The 15,848-nt window shown below is 45.4% G+C and overlaps 1 protein-coding gene across 4 annotated transcripts in view; it reads left to right on the top strand.

Moving 5' to 3' along the window:
- The window catches only part of OXR1 (oxidation resistance 1), a 471,185-nt gene that overhangs the window by 119,856 nt on the left and 335,481 nt on the right, over window positions 1–15,848 (top strand). The window lies entirely within an intron of this gene.

The following is a 15,848-nucleotide window of genomic DNA, read 5'->3' as shown; positions in this document are numbered from 1 at the left end:
TGGGGTGTGGACTCCGGGAGGGAGTTGGGGTGCAGGAGGGGGTGCGGGGTATCGACTACGGGAGGGAGTTTAGGTGTGTGGGGGGGTGAGAGGTGCAGGCTCCAGATGGCACTTATCTCAGGCGGCTCCTAGGAAGTGGCCACACGTCTCTCCGGCTCCTAGGTGGGCCAGGGAGTTCTGTGCACCCACAGACAGCGCCCTCGCAGCTCTCATTGGCTATGGCTCCCAGTCAGTGGGAGCTGCGGAGCCGGTGCTCAGGGCGGGGGCGGTGCGTGGAGCCCCCCGGCCATGCCTCTGTCTAGGTGTCGGAGAAACATGCCAGCCACTTCCCTGGAGCTGGGCACAGAGCCTACCTGCCAACTAGACTTTTAACGACCCAGTCAGTAGTGCTGACCAGAGCCGCCAGGGTGCCTTTTCGATTGGGTGTTCCAGTCAAAAACCGGACATGTGGCAACCTTACTTAGTGACTAAGTTTCTGCTGTAAAAGTTCCTGCCTCTGAGCATGTGCACTGCTGCTTCCTTCTTAGCATCTGGCTGCCTATCTCCCACCTAAGCTCCAGAGTGATTCACAAACTTTGAGAAGACAGTGTCTTGCCACTTAAGTGGCATGTAGGACCTGATGTGGTAGGTGCTTCTGAGCACGCCTACTGGATTGGGCCCCTTTGGCGAATTCACACAAAACATCCTGAGGGGCAGGGGAGAGGAGTACCTCCCTCTTAACTTTTAGCCCACTGGTTAGGGTACTCTCCTTGAAAAAGGGAGACCCCCCCACCCAGGGGGAGGGATAGCTCAGTGGTTTGAGAATTGGCCTGCTAAACGTAGGGTTGTGAGTTCAATCCTTGAGGGGGGCCATTTAGGGATCTGGGGATCATCGGATGAAGTGAGCTGTAGCTCAAGAAAGCTTATGCTCAAATAAATTGGTTAGTCTCTAAGGTGCCACAAGTACTCCTTTTCTTTTTGCGAATACAGACTAACAAGGCTGTTACTCTGAAACCTACTACAAGTCAGCTGCACTTGTTATGTTGCCTGGAGACTATCTCTGCTGCAGTCCCTGCTTCCAGACTGGTTCTGCTGTAGGCCCTGATTTCAGACACCAGGCATTAGTATTGGGCTGAGACTCCTAAAGGAGGGGCTTGCCTACATTCAGTTTGTGATCAATGCTGTTCCGGGGTGGTGTGTGCATAAATAACACAAGTTACACTAAGAATATACCCAAACTCCTTATCACTGTTTTTTTCCCTCCACTGGGAAGCTGATTTGCAAGGCCCCCAATATCTGGTACCGCTCTGCAAAAGGGCATGCTAATAATTAGGATAGCATACAACAGTTCTTTGGTGTTTTCCTCCCGCCAACCCCACTTCTTTTCCCATTCTTCATGCGCCTTGCATATAATTAAATGTATGTTTTCTTTATTGTTTTTAAAGGCCTGCAGTTTTCCGTTCAGTTGACTTTTCTGTAATTTTTATCCTTGTCACCACTTAAAGATTTTCTGGAAAGTATTGAACTCTATTTTGTATAAACAAACACATTTTCTCAGTTGGTATTGTGGGCTAATAAAAAAGAGTAGAAAAAGTTAATTCTTCTTTGAGTGCTTGGTCATGTCGATTCCATTCTAGGTGTGTGCGCGCCCATGTGCACAGCCGTCAGAGACTTTTGACTTAGTGGTACCCGTAGGGCTGCCTATGGTGCTCTCTGGAGTGCCACGCTCCTGGCACGGTATATCAGATGCCACCGGCCCTGCACCCTCTCATTTCCTTCTTACCATCCATGGTGGTCAGTCGGAGCGCCTTCCTTCCTCGTCAAGGACTTGCGGTTACTTCCTTTGGGCTTTGTGCCTTTTAGCTTTGCATATAGTTATCTTTAGTGTTAAGTACATGTTAATTGTGGTAGTTAGTGTTAGTAATTAGGTCCCAGTGGGACTTTGCCCTTGGCAGGGCATGCCCCAGTCTCCGGGCTTTAAGCCCTGCAACTCTTATAAAAGGGCCTATGCCTGTTAGTGACCTCCGCACAGCAGCTGTCTCAAGTGCCTGGGGGAAGCGCACGTTAAAGAGCGGTGCCGCATTTGTAAGAACTTTAGGCCTCACACGCAGAAGAAGAGAGACATCAGGCTTAGAGCCCTGCTTATGGAGTCCGCCCTCTGCGCCACACCTCGGCATCGGCGCAAAAATGTGGCACTGGGATCCTCCTGGCACCGCTCCACCTCACCAGTGCCGAAGAGAAGGGGCAAGAAGCACAGTTCCCCGGCACCAACAAAAAAGGTCCAATTGGCTGTGAGCAAGGAGCCGGACCCGAGCTGCCTGCCTACACCAGAGCCCCGTGGTCGGCCCTCCCCGGTTGGGACCATCAGCCCAACAAAAGGTCCTCCTTTGACCCCTGCGAGCAGGACTGGACCTACTCCCCTGCTGGCACCAACGCCTTTGAAGGCCCAGGCCTTGACAGCCCCTCTGTGGTCTCCGGAAGGGGGCTCCTCCGGTACCCCAGGCCACTTCAGCCCATCACCTCGGCCTCAGAGGTGGGACTGGGCGTCGGAGCTGACATCGGTGGCAGCTGGACAGTGGAAGCCAGGTCAGTGGCCTGCTCAGTGGCAGTGTTGGAACGCATGGGGGGTTTCAGTCATGGTGATGCCCCCCTCGGTCCATTCATCAGCCACTGCCACGGAACAGCAGCTGCTGGCACCGGGCCCGATACCAGAGGAACACCCAGTGGCCTAAGTTCAAGAGACTGTGCTTACCCACAACCCATCCTCCCCAGTGGAAAAGGAGAAACTGGGCCCCCCTGCACCCATACAGTGCTCCTCGTCCTCCCCCGATGAGGCGGTCGCGGGCCCATCCAGCACTAGCCCGCCTGATAACTTTAAGGAGTACTTGTGACACCTTAGAGACTAACCAATTTATTTGAGCATGAGCTTTCGTGAGCTATAGCTCAGTTCCTCAGATGCATAGCATAGCATAGCATAGCATAGCATCCGATGAAGTGAGCTGTAGCTCACGAAAACTTATGCTCAAATAAATTGATTAGTCTCTAAGGTGCCACAAGTACTCCTTTTCTTTTTGCGAATACAGACTAACACGGCTGTTACTCTGAAACCTGTCTTTAAGGACTACTAGGACTTGCTTCGGTGAGTAGCCGACAACCTGGGCTTGAAAGTGGAGGAGATGGCTGAACAGGAAGACATTCTGTTTAATGTCCTGTCAGCCTCGACCCCTGCCCATTTAGCGCAGCTGGTTCACGAAGGAGTCCTTAAAATTGCCATGGCCATTTGGCAGACGCCCTCCTCCATCTCTCCCACCTCAAAACGAACTGAGAAAAAGTACTTTGTTCCAGCCAAAAGTTTTGAATATCTGTATATGCACCTGTCCCCTGGCTCGCTGGTGGTTTCAGCGGCCAATGAAAAGGAAAAGCAGGTGCACTCTAGTTCCACCCCAAAAAACAAGGAGGCCAAGCAGCTGGACTTGTTAGGAAGAAAAAATTATTCAACGGCGAGTCTATAGTTTCGGGTGGCAAACCCCTGCCTCCTGGGCCGCTATAACTTTAATTTATGGGACACTCTCCATAAATTTAAGGAGTCCCTCCCACAGGAAGCAGGCCCAGGAGTTTGGCGCACTGGTGCAGGAGGGCACGTCGGCAGCCCGCTGCATCCTGCAAATGGCATGTCTTGAAATAAAGCAATAAATAAATAAAATAAATTGTACAGTGTTTTCCATTCCACTCTTCATGGGAATGGCATGACTTTGCAAAAACAGTAGCATAAATGGGAAGTTTTGCCAGAGTATAGCTACAAATAAAACAATTTCCCATTCTTCTTTGTGAATGTGAGCCTACTGTAAAAATCTTATCTGCACGGTGCAACATTCTGACTTTGAGTGGGCAGTAAGAAAGCATGTAGAAAGGAAATACACAGACAGCTGAAACTTAGATTCTTAACCAGAACCGTCAAACCTAGGGAGGCTTTCTGCATGTCTTTATTTTATCTTATTTACTCTATTCTTGAATGTAATTAATTACTCACTTGTCCATCAGTCTTTACTAGCAACCCCCTATTGTCCTGAGCACAGTTTCCACCCGAAGTAACATCTTCTGTATCAAATTTATATTGCTTACCAGAGCACTTTTCCCACTACATATACTAGATGCAAAGGGATAAACCTGCTCCTCCACCGGGTGGACTCAGAATTCCATGAGACTGATCTCTTCATGTTTGCCCATATGCCTCCTCCCAAGCAGTCTCTGCTGTAGAACTTTGTTCTTCCCAAAATGTTGTTCCCATGGCACCTTCCCAAACTAATGCTGCAATATTACTACAGTGTGCCTGGGGATTTCTTACACTGTTGCCATTATTTCTCTCCAGAAGAAATTCTATCTCTGTAGAGGACTCCAGATAAAACAATGCATGCAAGCATTGGAATTAACAACCTGCTAGAAGATCATTAGAAAGTTGATTAGGACTAGGACTAGCACTTCATGGGTGCTCTCATGACTCAAGTGAAAACATGATTGTGCCATAGATCACCTAGAAGCCAGCTGCACAGTCCTCTGCTTCTGTGGCTTTTCTATTTAGTTCCTGGGTCTTTTTTTCATTAGAAGATATTTGACCCTGATTTATAGATAGATAAGACATGTAAAATACAAATATATGTGTGAGAGGTTCTAAGATGGAAAGGGACAGAGATGGGGTTCAGATCCGGATTCTAAGAAGGAAAAGGATACAGAATTGAGAGTGGCTGCCACACCCCCCTGCCTAGAGAGAGAATGTGGAAGTGTCACCCACACATGTGCAGTGTGGTACTCTAGTTAATGGACACACGTAGGTATTGATGAAACATCTACAGCTAACAGACCTGGATCTCTTAGGAATGGTCTTTGTAGTGCTAAGTTAGCTTAGAAACCAGAATAGTACAACCTCCTACTGTGGTTACAATTTATATCGGTGCAAAAGTGCTTCTGTTGGTATCTGTGTGTGTGTGTGTGTATATCTACCAACAGAAACACCTTTATATTGATGTAACACCAGTGGGTTGTATCACTTCAACTATATTGGTTTCAAACTGAGATAATTATAGCAGTACGAAAACTGCCTGCATCTTAGCTCTTTCCCAGGCTCTTAGATCCATCAGTGTTGGGTAGAGCTTTGTGGAGGATGACATCGGCTTCTGAAACAGGTACCTGGAAGAACAAGCACAGGTAAGTATGCTCAGTTCAGGGGTATGCTGGACAGCATACATGGCCCATACAAGGATATGGTAGGAAACTGGTCTACACTTTGTTCAGGCCCTGTTTTAAGGGTTAGGATGTCGTGTGCAACTGGAGAAGCACAAGCCATTTAGCCTTCAAAGTGCATAGGAAGGGGAAATTTACATAGGAAAAAGCAACAGCTTTTGATACAGATGGTGCTTCCCAACATAAAGCATTTTTTCTGTATGGTTTATGAGGTTTCCGTTAATCCCTGATTGTCTACACCACCTGTCTAGTTCAATTTCTGGTAGTAGGTGCTAGTGCTTTTGAAACAGGATTGTCAGTCATAATCTTCAGTAAAGAGAGCTTTTTTTTTAACACCTGCCAAATGAAAGGAAGATTTATGACTCTTAACATCAGTAGGATAATACGTCACTTAGCCAGCAGTAAAAGGTTGCAGACACCTGCTGCAACAAGAGATTGTCAGATAGAATGCCTGCTGTTTCCCCACAATCAAACAGTTGCCGTCTGTGTGGGATCACACACTTTTGAAAAGTTATATGGAACCCTTCTGCCAGGGATTGTCAGCCACAACAAGGGCCGGTTTCAGAGTAGCAGCCATGTTCGTCTGTATTCGCAAAAAGAACAGGAGTACTTGTGGCACCTTAGACACTAACAAATTTATTTGAGCATAAGCTTTCGTGAGCTACAGCTCACTTCGTCGGATGCATTCAGTGGAAAATACAGTGGGGAGATTTATATAGAATCATAGAATCATAAAATATTAGGGTTGGAGGGGACCTCAGGAGGTCATCTAGTCTAACCCCCTGCTCAAAGCAGGACCAATCCCCAATTAAATCATCCCAGCCAGGGCTTTGTCAAGCCTGACCTGAAAAACTTCTAAGGAAGGAGATTCTACCACCTCCCTAGGTAACGCATTCCAGTGTTTCACCACCCTCCTAGTGAAAAAGTTTTTCCTAATATCCAACCTAAACCTCCCCCACTGCAACTTGAGACTATTACTCCTTGTCCTGTCCTCTTCTACCACTGAGAATAGTCTAGAACCATCCTCTCTGGAACCACCTCTCAGGTAGTTGAAAGCAGCTATCAAATCCCCCCTCATTCTTCTCTTCTGCAGACTAAACAATCCCAATTCCCTCAGCCTCTCCTCATAAGTCATGTGTTCCAGACCCCTAATCATTTTTGTTGCCCTTCGCTGGACTCTCTCCAATTTATCCACATCCTTCTTGTAGTGTGGGGCCCAAAACTGGACACAGTACTCCAGATGAGGCCTCACCAATGTCGAATAGAGGGGAACGATCACATCCCTCGATCTGCTGGCAATGCCCCTACTTATACATCCCAAAATGCCATTGGCCTTCTTGGCAACAAGGGCACACTGCTGACTCATATCCAGCTTCTCGTCCGCTGTCACCCCTAGGTCCTTTTCCGCAGAACTGCTGCCTAGCCATTTGGTCCCTAGTCTGTAGCTGTGTATTGGGTTCTTCCATCCTAAGTGCAGGACCCTGCACTTATCCTTATTGAACCTCATCAGATGTCTTTTGGCTCAATCCTCCAATTTGTCTAGGTCCCTCTGTATCCTATCCCTGCCCTCCAGCGTATCTACCACTCCTCCCAGTTTAGTATCATCCGCAAATTTGCTGAGAGTGCAATCCACACCATCCTCCAGATCATTCATGAAGATATTGAACAAAAGCGGCCCCAGGACCAACCCCTGGGGCACTCCACTTGACACCGGCTGCCAACTAGACATGGAGCCATTGATCACTACCCGTTGAGCCCGACAATCTAGCCAACTTTCTACCCACCTTATAGTGCATTCATCCAGCCCATACTTCTTTAACTTGCTGACAAGAATACTGTGGGAGACCGTGGGAGCTTTGCTAAAGTCAAGGAATAACACGTCCACTGCTTTCCCTTTATCCACAGAACCAGTAATCTCATCATAGAAGGCGATTAGATTAGTCAGGCATGACCTTCCCTTGGTGAATCCATGCTGACTGTTCCTGATCACTTTCCTCTAATGTAAGTGCTTCAGGATTGATTCCTTGAGGACCTGCTCCATGATTTTTCCGGGTACTGAGGTGAGGCTGACTGGCCTGTAGTTCCCAGGATCCTCCTTCTTCCCTTTTTTAAAGATGGGCACTACATTAGCCTTTTTCCAGTCATCTGGGACTTCCCCCGTTCGCCACGAGTTTTCAAAGATAATGGCCAATGGCTCTGCAATCACATCCGCCAATTCCTTTAGCACTCTCGGATGCAACTCGTCCGGCCCCATGGACTTGTGCACGTCCAGCTTTTCTAAATAGTCCCTAATCACCTCTTTCTCCACAGAGGGCTGGCCATCTACTCCCCATGTTGTGATGCCCAGCGCAGCAGTCTGGGAGCTGTCCTTGTTAGTGAAGACAGAGGCAAAAAAAGCATTGAGCACAGTAGCTTTTTCCACATCCTCTGTCACTAGATTGCCTCCCTCATTCAGTAAGGGGCCCACACTGAAGAAACCCTTCTTGTTACTCTTGACATCTCTTGCTAGCTGCAGCTCCAGGAGCGATTTGGCCCTCCTGATTTAATTCCTACGTGCCCGAGCAATATTTTAATACTCTTCCCTGGTCATATGTCCAAACTTCCACTTCTTGTGAACTTCTTTTTTATGTTTAAGATCCGCTAGGATTTCACCGTTAAGCCAAGCTGGTCGCCTGCCATATTTACTGTTCGTTCGACTCATTGGGATGGTTTGTCCCTGTAACCTCAACAGGGATTCCTTGAAATACAGCCAGCTCTCCTGGACTCCTTTCCCCTTCATGTTAGTCCCCCAGGGGATCCTACCCATCCGATCCCTGAGGGAGTCGAAGTCTGCTTTCCTGAAGTCCAGGGTCTGTATCCTACTGCTTACCTTTCTTCCCTGTGTCAGGATCCTGAACTCAACCAACTCATGGTCACTGCCTCCCAGATTCCCATCCACTTTTGCTTCCCCCACTAATTCTTCCCTGTTTGTGAGCAGCAGGTCAAGAAAAGCTCCCCCCCCCCCAGTTGGCTCGTCTAGCACTTGCACCAGGAAATTGTCCCCTACGCTTTCCAAAAACTTTCTGGATTGTCTATGCACCACTCTATTGCTTTCCCAGCAGATATCAGGAAAATTAAAGTCACCCATGAGAACCAGGGTGTGCGATCTAGTAGCTTCTGCGAGTTGCCGGAAGAAAGCCTCATCCACCTCATCCCCCTGGTCCGGTGGTCTCTAGCAGACTCTCACCATTACATCACTGTTGTTGCTCACACTTCTAAACTTAATCCAGAGACACTCAGGTTTTTCTGCAGTTTCATACCGGAGCTCTGAGCAGTCATACTGCTCCCTTACATACAGTGCTACTCCCCCACCTTTTCTGCCCTGCCTGTCCTTCCTGAACAGTTTATAACCATCCATGACAGTACTCCAGTCATGTGAGTTATCCCACCAAGTCTCTGTTATTCCAATCACATCATAATTCCTTGACATCACCAGGACCTCCAGTTGTCCCTGCTTGTTTCCAAGGCTTTGTGCATTCGTATATAAGCACTTGAGATAACCTGCTGATCGCCCCGCATTCTCAGTATGAGGCAGGAGCCCTCCCCTCACAGACGTTCCTGCCTGTGCTTCCTCCCGGTATACCGCTTTCCCACTTACCTCAGGGCTTTGGTCTCCTTCCCCCGGTGAACCTAGTTTAAAGCCCTCCTCACTAGGTTAGCCAGCCTGCTGGCAAAGATGCTCTTCCCTCTCTTCGTAAGATGGAGCCCGTCTCTGCCCAGCACTCCTCCTTCATGGAACACCATCCCATGGTCAAAGAATCCAAAGCCTTCTCTCCGACACCACCTGCATAGCCATTCGTTGACTTCCACAATTCGACGGTCCCTGCCTTGGCCTTTTCCTTCCACGGGGAGGATGGACGAGAACACCACTTGTGCCTCAAACTCCTTTATCCTTCTTCCCAGAGCCGCGTAGTCCGCAGTGATCCGCTCAAGGTCATTCTTGGCAGTATCATTGGTGCCCACGTGGAGAAGCAGGAAGGGGTAGCGATCTGAGGGCTTGATGAGTCTCGGCAGTCTCTCCGTCACATTGCGAATCTTAGCCCCTGGCAAGCAGCAGACTTCTCGGTTTTCCCGGTCAGGGCGGCAGATAGATGACTCAGTCCCCCGGAGGAGAGAGTCCCCGACCGCCACCACCCACCTCCTTCTCTTGGGAGTGTGAGAACATAGAGAACATGAAACAATGGGTGTTACCATACACACTGTAAGGAGAGTGATCACTTAAGGTGAGCTATTACCAGCAGGAGAGCGGGGGGGTGGGGGGAGGGGAACCTTTTGTAGTGATAATCAAGGTGGGCCATTTCCAGCAATTGACAAGAACGTCTGAGGAACAGCGGGCGGGGGGAATAAACATGGGGAAATAGTTTTAGTTTGTGTAATGACCCATCCACTCCCAGTCTCTATTCAAGTCTAAGTTAATTGTATCCAGTTTGCAAATTAATTCCAATTCAGCAGTCTCTCTTTGGAGTCTATTTCTGAAGTTTTTTTGTTGAAGTATTGCCACTTTTAGGTCTGTAATCGAGTGACCAGAGAGATTGAAGTGTTCTCCAACTGGTTTTTGAATGTTATAATTCTTGACATCTCATTTGTGTCCATTTATTCTTTTACGTAGAGACTGTCCAGTTTGGCCAATGTACATGGCAGAGGGGCATTGTTGGCACATGATGGTATATATCCCATTGGTAGATGTGCAGGTGAACGAGCCTCTGATATTGTGGCTGATGTGATTAGGCCCTATGATGGTGTCCCCTGAATAGATATGTGGACACAGTTGGCAATGGGCTTTGTTGCAAGGATAGGTTCCTGGGTTAGTGGTTCTGTTGTGCTTGTTCAGATGCTGGGGGTCCCTTTTCAAACTAACGAACACCATGGATTCAAGCTCCCAACCAGAATTTCTGAGATCACTAAATATCTTCCCTGGGTGCCCTTAACAGGAAATACTACTTCACTTGCAAGTACCAAGCCTGTGTATGAAACAAGGAAAACTTTATTGGGGAAAGGAAACGCATCATCAGCTTGGGGAAATACAACGACTACATCTCTAAATGAATGAGAAGTAAAACACTCCCCCACAGTAACTTTGGCACTGTATTTTCCACTGCGTGCATCTGATGAAGTGGGTTTTAGCCCATGAAAGCTTATGTTCAAATAAATTTGTTAATCTCTAAGGTGCCACAAGTACTCCTGTTCTTTTGCAATGTTAACTCTGTTCCCCACCTACCAGTGTAAATGTGCGATAGACAAATGTCCCGTTACCACATTACTCCCCATCCCTCATATGCTAAATCCCACTCACAGTTTGGTGTAGCACAGTCCCAGGTGCACTTGGGCAGGCCTATCTCCAGTCCCTTGTGCAGTTCTGGGTGAGGCTTCACCACCTAGTCCAGCTGTAATGATTTCAGCTTGATTTAGTGACTGGGTAGTAGGGGCCTCACTCTCCTCTGCAGCCTCAGCAAAGAGCCCTCTGTGTGTTGCATCCCATCAAAGAGCCATCTCTGCATCATCTCCCACTGAAGTGTCCTTCCAACAGCAACGGGTTCTCAGTGGAGGAAACCAGTGCTATGTAGGACCCTTGAGCCAACTCCTTCCACAAGGTAGGAGCCCTTTTCCCTCCTCTTTCTGTTTCATTCCCACTACCCAACCAATTTTGTGCCTGTACAGTTATGGTGGCTCTCAAAGTTTCACTTGAGGAATTCTGGATGCAAATCTTATGCAAATGAAACTCGCTGTAGCTATACTTCTCCCTGTTCACCAATAGATTGGGGGAAAAGAGCTCCTTCCCCTCCATAGCTTCTGTGCATCCCCAGTTCTCAAGATGAAGCAGCTCTGTGGCTGTTCTTGCCCCCTTCACCAGCAGGTGGCAGCAGACAGCTACTTACCCTCTAGAGCTTCAGGACAATGTGCTTGCATATACATAGGTGCAGCAGAATTCAATTTTTTAAATAATTTCAATGGATAATATCCATGCTTATTTTTAAGCATTTAAAAAAATTTATTGATTTTAAATTTTCACAGTTGTGGAAAATTTTCGGAGGGGTTCAGACAATAATTATTTAATGACAGTAGATGTTGAGATTTTAAAAGTTGAAGCTTTATAACTGTTAAAACACAACTTGTCAATATCACACATCCAATATCCTTAAATAAAATTCCGGTAAGTCTCAAGCAGGATTTTTCTCACTTTGCATATCTCGAAATTTTGATAATTATTGATGGGAATATTTTTTTCGGCAGTTTGTATGTGGACAGTGAAATTTACGTTGACCAAAACTTAGCCAATAAAAACTGAATCCTTCCAAACCTACACAGTCAGAATAAACAGACAGTTTAATAAACAAAGACATTCTGAGGCCTGCCAATTAGCCTGTGGATGTGGATGAAGTTTAGGTAAATGCTCTCTACTTGTAAGCAGAGATTATTTATCTTCACAAATGAACAGATGTTTAAGGATCCCTCTTGGACATTTTGGCTTCTGTGCAGTGAGGTGCAGCTAAGAAACTTTAAGATGTTGCTGGTGTTTTGGGTGGATAATACTCTTTAGAATCTGCAGCCTGCTGAACACATTCCAGTCAGAAATCCTCGTAGCCACAGTGATTGTTCACATATTGGCAGGAGCTCCACATATCTGGAAACACACAGAGACCTTGCTGTGATAGTTTTTTCAGGCACATCAAAGCCTCCCACATGTGGAAGGAAAACATGCTTTAAAAATGTTACAGTACTCTTCATGGTCCTGTTTTGAAGGTATTAGTGAATGCATGAAAAAAATGTTTGTTTCACTTAGAGCATGACTATAAATGTTACACCAGGCTGTAAAACAAAACAAAAACTGGGCAGTATTCAGCCAAGCTATAAAGGACTGGACGTATTGATAAAAAGTGGAGATCTGCATATAAAACGCTAAGATTTGCTTTGGCTTTAGTCAATAATACAAATTTAAGGTGCAAAATATAAATTATTATACCAAAAAGAGAGAGTTGGTGTGAATGCATGACTGCCTGCAGAGACAATCAGACTTGTCAGAAGCCAAATCAGTGGCAGACTAATAGAATTAAAATGAAAACTTGGGTCTCCTGGCACCCTGATTACTAGCACATAGCTTCCCCTCACAAGCGTCTGTTGCTGGAGCCCCTTAGCTTTCATTGATAATAGGCCTGACTGATAGCCTGTTTTCTGTTAGTCTCTAAGGCGCCACAAGTACTCCTTTTCTTTTTGCGAATACAGACTAACAGGGGTGCTACTCTGAAACCTGTTTTTCTGGTGAGACAACTACAAATTCTCAAAGTCCTGAGTCCATCCAATAGATGGCAGTGTTATTGTGCCTTTTGTCAGGTTTCAGAGTAGCAGCCATGTTAGTCTGTATTCGCAAAAAGAAAAGGAGTACTTGTGGCACCTTAGAGACTAACAAATTTATTTGAGCATAAGCTTTTGTGAGGTACAGCTCACTTCATTGGATGCATACTGAAGTGAGCTATAGCTCACGAAAGCTTATGCTCAAATAAATTTGTTAGTCTCTGAGGTGCCACAAGTACTCCTTTTCTTTGTGCCATATGTGTTTGTGTATAACCACCATTCAAAGAGATTCTTGAAAGCATTCTTTTTATCTAAAGTCAGATCCCAAACTTCCTTGTGTTCAGTATTTATTACTAAGCGTGGCACCAAATTTGCTCTGTAACTCATAAATGAACAATCTAAACTTACCATAACTTGTCGACAGGTTTCAGAGTGGTAGCTTAGAGTTGCCACAAGTACTCCTCGTTCTTTCTCATAACTTGTCGGTAATTTAGCTTTTTTAAATGTTATTTCAGTTTTAAATTATCAGCTAATATTTTGGTTTAGTTTACATTCCTGTAAACATTTTTTGCTACAGTAGAAACTGCTTCAGGCTTTGTTCAAAGCTCATGTGTAAGTACAAAATTGCTTGGGGTGAACTGTGGGCAAAGCTAATGAGTTTTGAAGAAAGTGATTCAGTTTTTACTATATGTTATTTCCTTGAACCATAGTAGCAAACAATGCTCTAAAGGTGGTAAAGTAAAATGTTAATCAAATAATTTTAAAAATGAAAAAAAACAAACATTTAAAAAGCTAAATCATAACCACAAATGTTTTTTGTCCTTTCTGCCTGCGGAGGCAGAAGGAGCCTTACCAGCCCAGGTTTTCACAGAAAATAAGGAGAGGCAATGCAGCAAAATCATAGAGTGGCAAAATAATGCTATAAAATGGTATCTGCCTCCAGTACTTTTCTGCCGACAATTGTCTTGGTTTAGGGAGGCCAAATCTCAATGTTCCTTCCTTGGTTGCTGTGGAGCAAAGCCATGTATACCACAAATCAATGTTAGGTTATTATGTTTTTCATTATTTGAAGCTGCTCAGGCAAACAGGCAATGTAAGATCTATATTGCATTTTAAGGGCACTTTTAAAGGCATCACTATTGATAATGAGACAAGGTGGGTAATGAAATATCTTCTGTTGCACCAACTTCTGTTGGTGAAACAGACAAGTTGTTGAGATTACACAGAGCTCTTCTTTAGGTCTGGGAAAGATACTCCACGCATCACAAGCTGAATACAAGGTGGAACAGATAAGGAGTTATGTTGCAAGAGATCATTCAAGGTAAAGTGGGCAGCTAACTCATCTACAGTTGTAGGACAAAGGAGGGTTAGATTGTTATAATGAGCCTAAATCTAGTGTCTTAAGTCCTTGATTTGTGTTGCCTAGTAGAGTTATGACAAACACCGATCAGGGATGGTCTAGATAATACTTAGTCCTGCCTTGAGTGCAGGGGACTGGACTAGATGACCTCTCGAGGTCCCTTCCAGTTCTATGATTCTATGAATTTAAATTCCAAGGCATGCCTTTTGAAGGCACCTTCCTTTGAGGATGAGGATTGAGAGGTCAGTTACAGAGTGATCATTCTGTGAAAAGTGTTAGCCTATGGGTGATATGGTGTTTTTGTCTTTTATCATTTTGTGTGTGAGTCCATTTGGGAGCATAGGGATTGTCTTGATTCACCCACATAGTTGTTATCAGAGCATTTCGTGCCCTGAATGAGATACACCACGTGTAGGACCCATGGATCTTGAAAGATGTTCTGTGGAGGGTATTGATCATCGTAGCATTGGAGCTACATCTTCAGGTTTTGCATATGTTCTTATGGCAGGGTCTGGTGTGTTTGGGGTAGATAGCTGAATGTTGTCCATTGTCTTGCAGATATTTGAGGCATACAGCAATTCCATGCTTTGTGAGGTATGTTGCTGTATAGAGTGGTGACATCCATGGCAACAAGAATGGTGTTCTGAGGGAAGCTGTCAATGTTGTGGAATGTCTGGAGGAAGTTGATCATGTCCTGGAGGAAACTGGTCTTTTGTGTAGTGAGTGGGTTGTGGATGATTTCTGTAAGTGCCAATATTCCTTCAGTAAGAGTGCCATGGTCAAATATGATGGGTCTGTCTGGATTCCTTTGTGTATCTTAGGAAGCATGTAGAAGGTCCCTGGGATGGGTTCATGGGGGATGAGGTTGTAGAGCTTCTCTTGGGGTTCTTTGGGGAAGGATATAATGATATCCTTAAGTACCTGGGTGAATTGTGGATTGGAGTCTTATTTAAGTTCTTTATAGTCTTTGATGTCGGAAAGTTGTTCGTTGGCCTCATTGATATAGTCATCACGGTTGAGGACTACAATGGTGTTCTCTTTGTCTGCTGGTTTGATCGCTATCTGATAGTTGGATTTCGGGGACTGTTCAGCTGTCTCGGCAATGGAGAGATTGCAGTGGATGAGATGTTTGTTAAGGATTTCACAGTCCATTTTTTTCCCCTGAAGCAATCAATGTATTGATCAAGTTTGTGTTTTTATCTGCTGTAGGATGTCCAGTCAGATTATTCTTTTTATGATGGTCAGTAGAGACACGGTAGGTGTAGGTGATGTTGTCTTTGTTATGAAAGAGTTCTTTGAGGCGGAGTTGGTGAAAGAGTTATTCCACTTCACCACATGTTAATATGATATCAGGTTCTGTGGTGGAGCAGAAGTTCAGTACCTTGGAGAGTATATATAGTTCAGCTCCAGTTAAGGGAGTTTCGATAAGTTGATGATGTGTCCTACATAAGCCTATCACAACATGTCGTGTATCTCCTCCAGTGCACTAAATGCCCCAATAAAGCTATGTAGGTGAAACAGGGCAACCATTATGTTCTTGAATGAACGCGCACAGAAAAATGATAAAATACAAAAACACTGTATCACACATCGGTGAACACTTTTCACAAAATGATCACTCCATATCTGACCTTTCAGTCCTTGTTCTCAGAGGAAGTCTGCACAAAACATTCAGACAACTAGATTTGGAGCTTTAATTTATAACTTTGCAAGACACCAACAATAATTAATTGAGTAAAGACACTGGATTTATGGCTCATTATAACAATCTGTAACCCACTAACCCTCTTTTTTCCTATGACTGTAGAGTTGTCAAATCCCCCCTTCACCTTGAATGGTTTCTTGAAACATCTGTTAATCTCTTTTTTGTCCCACCTTGTATTTATCTGTGACAGTCTGAATAACTTTCCCAGACCTGAAGAAGAGCTCTGTGAATGCTCGA

Source organism: Lepidochelys kempii, chromosome 2 (genome assembly GCF_965140265.1).
Source record: "Lepidochelys kempii isolate rLepKem1 chromosome 2, rLepKem1.hap2, whole genome shotgun sequence".
Lineage (NCBI taxonomy): Eukaryota > Metazoa > Chordata > Testudines > Cheloniidae > Lepidochelys > Lepidochelys kempii.
Note: the sequence above shows the minus strand (reverse complement) of the source record. Positions and strands in the feature narration are given on the sequence as shown.